Genomic DNA, 7345 nt, shown 5'->3' with positions numbered 1-7345 from the left:
TTCTTGATGGATGGTTAATGTGGAAGGGCCCCGTTCAGCATGGGAGGTGCACCCCTGGGCTGGTGGTCCTGGGTGCTATAAGAAAGCAGGCTGGGCAAGCCAGTGAGCAATGTTCTTCCATGGCTTCTGCATCAGTTTCTGCCCCCAGTTTCTACCCTGTTTGAGTTCCTGTCCCGACTTCTTTCAGTAATGGACTGCTACCTGGAAGTATAAGTGAAACAAACTTTTTCCTCCCCAAGTTGCTTTTGGTTGTGGTATTTTATCGCAGCAATAGAAACTCTGAGACGTGTGGAAATACATGCACTTTCAAGTCCCTTCCAAACTCTGTCTGTTCTATACATCTATCTAACCTGGGGTGCCTCCTGGACACCCCCCTTTACATCCTTGCCTGTCAAACCTTTCTCATGCCACCTGCTACCAGCTCTTATCACTCCTACAAAAATCTTAACTACATGGTCCAGGTAGAGTCTTACTCCTGGGATACATGTGAAGACTCCACCTTTAAATGAATGCTGGCTGGTTGGACCCTTAATCAGTACAAGGGCAGCCAAGTCCACATGTAGGTTCCTATGTAACTGTTACAGAGGTAATGGGTTCAAACAACACACAAGTAGTGTCACACACCTTTGATCCCAGTGCTCGGGAGGCAGAGTCAGGTGGATCTTTGTGAGTTCTAAGATAGCCAAGAACGACATAGGGAAACCCTGTCTTGAGAAACCAAACCAAAACATAACAAAACACAAACAAACAAACAAAAAAACAAGTAGTGTCTTGCAGGTCTATAGTATAGACTTGCAGGTTATAGTGTTCAAGGTTGCAGTCATTCCTGGAGGTCCTACATGAGAATGTCTATTCTATTTGATTTTGCTAGCTCCTGAGGGCTACCCACATTTGTGCTTCGTGGCCCCCATATTTCACTTTCTAAGCTGACATATGGCATCTCCTTGAGTGTTCTTCTTCAATGGTTATATCCCCTTCTGACTCAAGAAGTATGCATGTGCAGGGGAGGGGTGCATGTGTCCCAGCCCCCACGTGGAGGTCAGAGGACAACATTTTGGAGTCGGCTCTCTCCCCAAACCTTCACAGGGGTTCCAGGAATGGAATGCAGGCTGCCAGTCATGAGCAGCAAACACCTTCACCTACCCAGCCACCCCACTGGTCCCGATGATCTAATATTAAAGATCTGTGTGATCAGATGGATCCCCTGAAACAGACGCGATAATCTCTCCATTTGAAGGTCCTGAATTCAATCAGTTTTCCCATTCACTGTATAAAGTAACGTTCACCGTTCCAGGGGCTGCGACATGGGCATGGTTGGGGGCAGGCACTATTTTGCCCACCACATTCCACAGTTTTACCCCCTTACCTAGTTTACCACCCTCCAACACTGGCCGAATGAAGAGTTTCCCTGAGAAGCACTGTGCAAACAGAGACACTTAAGAGTGAAAGGGAACACACTGCCCAGACGTCCAGTGGTCACTGGAGAAAGGGCCAGAGGAAATGGGTGTGGCCTGCAGAGGCTGACATCTTAAAGGTCACCAGAGCAAAGTTTTCTTGACTCTCCAGTCCTTCTGCCTCCTGCTCCACTCCCTCTCCCCAAGGCGAGCCACAGAACTGGAATTTCTCCTTCTGGAGATGAGTCATAGGAAGCGGAGCCTCTTTGAAGGCAAATGATAAAGACTAGACCTGTCAGCTTTCCCCACAGTGCTTGTGGTCTTAGAGCTCCCTATAAAGTAACTCTCTGACCTGCCGCATCTGATAGAGTACCACGAGACACCTGGCACAGGAGGGATCTTGCTCCATACTCAGAGAAGGAACGTTGCACAAAGTCCAGGTGGAATCTCAACCAAGGGACTTGCTGGCTTTCCTGCTCAGTATGGTAGCATTAAGCCAGACCCTTTTTAGACAATCAGAGTTCTGTATGGTGGTCCCTGCTCCTTCCTGAAAATGGACAACTCTACCTGAGTCTTCGGGTCCTCAGTCTGAAGCTGCCCCCTCATATAAAACCGTGACCAAGTAAATGGGCGATGCTCTGGTTAACCTGTCCTTTGGTATGAGGGTGTCAGCCACACCTTTTATGATAGCAGAGAAGTGCCCCCCCCCTTTCCTGCCTCTACAAAGACCTACTTAGAGTTGGATCAAAGTTGTTCTGGACTTTAGCCCTCTGATCTATCCCTTCAAGATCATAGAGGTTGGTTTGACTTTCCTCAGGCAACCAATGCTTTCGACGGGAGTCAGAAGACCATATCTGTTGGAACCGGCTAACCAGGAGCCTCTCCTCCTGTTTTCACAATATATGAGCATAACTTAGGAACATCAATGTTGTGTATCAAATAGTAAAGCTTGCCTGAGGATCAGAGGACAGAGCCAGCCACTAGATTAGACATAGAGGCCAGGCAGTGGTGACACACACCTTTAAACCTAGCACTCAGGAGGCAGAGATCCATCTGGAGCTTTGTGAGTTCAAAGGCACCCTGGACTACATGAGATTGACTCAGTCTAGGAGAGAAACAGAGCCAGGCGGCGGTGGCCCACACCTTTAATCCTAGTACTTGAGATCTCATGCCTTTGCTACCAGTATTTGGGAAGCACACACGCCATTAATCCCACACTAGGAAGGAAGTGACATGGCTGGGTGGAGAAAGGCATGTAAGGCGTGAGGAGACAGAAACTGGACAGACAGCCTTTTGGCTGAGGACTCAGAGGCTTGCAGTCTGAGGATTCATGGAGATCCATTTGGCCTGATGATTTGAATGGAAGTTTCTCTTGTAGCTTGTTCCTTTGTCTCTCTAATCCTTCAACATTTATCCCAATATCTGGCTCCAAGTTTTTTATTATAAGACTATTTAGGATTCGGGCAACACGTCAACTTTCTTCTATAATATTGTAATATTATAATTACATATTGTAATTTTGTAATATTGTAATATTAACTCCCAGATTGACATTTTGCTCTTCCTCTCAAGGCCTCTTTTAGTGAGTGGTGCCAGTGTGCCTGTAGCCACACAGCCAAGTGTGGAAAGAGTGAGTTCCCAGTGGAAAGAAGTATCTGACTCACATTGGGTGTATAAGTGATGATTTCTAGCTTTGGGGGAAAATGGAAAGACATGTCAGGATTCCATAGTTTTTCACCTCAGAGTCAGTCTTTGACCTGTGAGGTATTTTAGGGAATCACTCCACATGCTATCCTAATGAGTTAAATGTACACAGAGTGCCTTTCAATTCCATCATGGTCGCCATACTTTTCAGGTTTTTTTTTAAAGGTGTCTTTTTCCCTCTCATCCTAAATGTTTTTTTCTTTTGTTCTTCTTACATTTCTAATGAGTATCACCACGGGCTTAGTAGATTTTTGTTTTGTTTTGTTTTTATTAATTCAGTGAACTATAATGTGTTGTAATCCATTACAATTTGTATTTATTTATATTGATTTATTTTTGGAGGCTCAACACTGTTAGACTTGGCTAGGGGAAGGCCCTGTTAGTTGTCCCCGAAATCTTTTGTGACCACTTCCTCCCCACCCCGGTTTCTGCTCTGTGTGACAGAGTCCAGGCTCCTCTTATACTTCCCCCAGGCCCAGATCGCAGCCGCCACTTCTTCAAGGAGCTCTGGCTCTTCTCAGTGGAGACTCATACTGAGAAACCGGGCTTTACACTTGAGCTATGCTTGTTATCACCAGGTGTCGGCGCCTCTTGCCCTTCTTCGTTTCCATGGGACGTGTCCCATCGTTGGCTAGATGGTATTTCACTCTGGGGATGTGCCTTTAAATGTCTCCAAGTGAGGAACACTTGGGTTGTCCCGGGATTTTTCTATTTCAAATACTGAGAAACCATGCACATCTGTTGCCTCAGGTTGGCAGTCATGAACCTTGAAGAAAGATTCCCACAGGGAGAGTGTTAGATGAAAGAAAAACACCAATGAGCTCTGCTCCATTCTGTAAAATCCCTCCCCCACATTGGGGGAGATGGGGGGGGGGAATGTGTGCGACATCTACTGTACAACAAAGTGACTAGTTTACAAGGGACCTTATGTACTTGAAAATCATTGGTAGATTTTAAGTGTTCTCATCGTGAAAAGTATAGTATATGAATATACTTTTTTTGAATATGTATTAGTTCAATTAGCTATTCCACAATGTAGGCCTGTTTCAAGACATGATGTACATCATAAATATGTAGGATTTTTACTTACCAATTATAAAACAACTTTTGTGGGATTTTTACATTTATTTTATAAATACATGTGTGCATTCGTGTGTGCATGTACCTGTGTGTAAATGTGTGTGTACATGAATACCGATAGCCTCAGAGGTCAGAAGAGGGCATCTGATCCTGTGGAGCTGAAGTTTTATGAAGTTGAGCCGCCTGATGTGGGCACTGATCCTCTGGAAGAGCAGCAAGTGCTCTTAACTTCTGAGCCATCTCTCCAGCCCCACCAAATAAGTTCTTAAGTGATTTATTGACTGAATGTAAAAATGAAGAAAAATAATGACTACAAGAAAATGCACCACATGTTAATAGTGTATTTCTCCACATTCCAGGCTTTCTATGATTTTAGGATATATTTCTGATGAAAAACTCAATTTGTCAAATAACTCATTCTGTTTCTTAATCATGCTTAGACTCTTGAGTAATAAAACAACTGAAAGCAAGAATTACACCATGGCTTAAGGGAGAATTAAAACATTGCAGAGGTACACTATAAAATTCTCTGCTAGAATAGGATCTCAATTATACTCTAAAGGCCACAGTTAGTGTTTTTCACAATTAAGGTAGCTGATGACAGAGAGATAATGTGGTAGTTTGATTGTAATTGACTCCCATAATCTGAGAGGGAATGGTAGCTGATGACAGAGAGATAATGTGGTAGTTTGATTGTAATTGACTCCCATAATCTGAGAGGGAATGGCATTATTATGAGGTGTGGCTTTGTTGAAGTGGGTATGGTCTTGCTGGAGGAAATGTGTCACTGTAGGGGTGGGCATTAAGGTCTCCTGTGCTTGATAGAGGGAGCCATTATAGGGTTAGGGAGAAACCTGGTACCACGGAATCCACAAGGATGACCCCAGCTAAAACTCCTAGCAATAGTGGAGAGGGTGCCTGAACTGGCCTTCCCCTGTAATCAGATTGGTGTCTACCCTAACTGTCATCATAGAGCCTTCATCCAGTGACTAATGGAAGCGGATGCAGAGATCCACAGGTAGGCACTGGGCTGAGCTCCTGGAGTCCAATTAAAGAGAGGGAGGAGGGGTTATATGAGGGGGGTGGGCTTGAGACAGGTGACCCAAGCTCATGGGAGTTCATGGACTCTGGACTGACAGCTGGGGAGCCTGCCTGGGACCAAACTAGGCCCTCTGAATGTGGTGGCTGTTGTGTGGCTTGGTCTGTTTGTGGGGCCCCTGACGGTGGGACCAGGATTTACTCCTGCTACATGAACTGGCTTTTCGGAACACATCCCCTAGGGATACCTTGCTCAGCCTTGACACAGGGAAGAGGGGCTGGGCCCTGCCTCAACTTGATATGCCATGCTTTGTTGAGTCCCCGTGGGAGTCCTTACCACTCTGAGGAGTGGATGGGGGGTTGGGGGGAGGTGAGGGAGGACCAGGAAGAGGGGAGAGAAGGGGAACTGTGGTTGGTATGTAAAATGAAAAATTTTTAAATGAATAAATAAGTAAGAGTTGCTGTGGTCATGGTGTCTCTTCACAGCAACAGAAACCCTAACTAAGACAGATGACTCAATGGTTAAGGGTGCATATTGCTCCTGAAGAAGACCTGAATTCCATTCCCAACACCCTCCTCAGGCAGCTCACAACTGTCTGTGACTCCAGCTCCAGGGAGACAGGTCTCCAAGAACACGGACACATGCAAGCATGTACCCACACAGAGACAAACTAATGCACACAATTAAAAAGTAAAATAAAGGCCAAGTATGGTGACACACGCCTTTAATCCCAGCACTCAGGAGGCAGAAGCAGGCAGATCTCTGTGAGTTTGAGGCCAGTCTAGACTACATAAGTTCGAGGCCAGCCAGGGCTACATAAACGCTAACTCAAAAAAGAAAAGAAAAAAAAAAGAAACCTCATAAGTAAAATAAAATCTTTATTTAAAAATTGAAGTGCTGCATGGCTTTGAGGTTCAGAGCTGTTCCCTGTAATTGGATAATTTCTCTATAGAGCTGTGTGAGGATACAGAGACAATATGTAGAGATGTCTAAGGCAGAAGTTCTAAGTTGGAAAGCCCTAATGCATGTTAGCTCTTTCAATTTTTGTAGTTCTTACTGTTAAAACTTGGTCACAGTGCCCCCATGTGCCCATGCATTGTACTATTTCTGACCTTCAAAGGGATTGCTCACATTAGTGTACTTGAAATGAAAAATTTCCGGCTATTCTTTTTACACTCATATTTTATATAGACTGTGAGGATTCAACAACTTTAAGAAAAATAGTATGTCTTTGTCTCTGACTACAAAAGTAACATATACTCAGATCACAGAGGTTAAGGCCAAGAATCCTGAGCTCAAGGTCATCCTAGGCCACAAAACAGGAGCTGGTTGCAAAGACAGGGAAGGGGAGGGGAGGGGAGAGAAGGGGAGGGGAGGGGATGAAGAGAGGGCTCAGTCAGCAAACCCTTTGCTGAGAATCTGAGCTAGAGCCCCCGCACCCAAGTAAGGAAGCAAAGGGGTACACACCACCCTGTAACGTGAACAAGAGGGTCCCTGGGGCCCGCTGGCCGGCTAGTCTAACAGAATTGGGAAGCTCTCTTCATTCAGTCAGAGATACTCTCAAAAACAGGAACTGGGGATGGAGAGATGGCTCAGTGGTTGTGAGTACTTGCTGCACGATCATGATTTCAAACCAGCACCTCATGATAAGTCTCTAAGTCTGTAACTCCAGCTCTGAGATGGGATGCTCTCTTCTGGTCAAATGTCCAACCCATCCCACTGCATCCCACCCCAAACCCTCCCCCCCCCACACACACACACAAATAAATAAAATAGGACCAGTGAGATGGTTTAGCTGCTTGCCTTCAAGCCTGAAGATTGGGATTCAGTCTCAGGGACACACAGTGGAAGGAGAGAAATATTAACTTCAAGTTGTCCTCATTTGACTCCCCACAAACAAGTCATAGCATGTGCACCCACCCCACCACCCCCAAACACTAAATAAATAAGTGTAATTCTGAAAACAGATAAATAAAGATGTATTTCAGAAATAAGCAAGGCAGAGAGCCGCTGAGACATAACACTGGTCTCCACAGGCAGGTGCACACACAAATAATAATAGTGCTCTGTGGAGGCTAGGGGCAAGGTCAGCCTGGGCTGCACAACAAGACCATGTTACAAGAAGGAA

The 7345-nt window shown here is 45.3% G+C and overlaps 1 protein-coding gene across 1 annotated transcript in view; it reads right to left on the bottom strand.

Annotated features, from left to right (window-relative positions):
* Positions 1-3346: 3346 nt before the first annotated feature.
* Arl14 (ARF like GTPase 14) overlaps positions 3347-7345 on the bottom strand; it is a 26340-nt gene continuing 22341 nt past the window's right edge. Inside the window, exon 3 of the mRNA XM_076574231.1 lies at positions 3347-3864. The gene's annotated coding sequence lies outside the window, so the exon portion shown is untranslated. The remainder of the gene's footprint in view (positions 3865-7345) is intronic.

The sequence above is a fragment of the Peromyscus maniculatus genome, chromosome 6 (genome assembly GCF_049852395.1).
Source record: "Peromyscus maniculatus bairdii isolate BWxNUB_F1_BW_parent chromosome 6, HU_Pman_BW_mat_3.1, whole genome shotgun sequence".
In the NCBI taxonomy this organism is placed as follows: Eukaryota; Metazoa; Chordata; class Mammalia; order Rodentia; family Cricetidae; genus Peromyscus; species Peromyscus maniculatus.
This window is presented reverse-complemented; position numbering and strand designations above follow the sequence as displayed.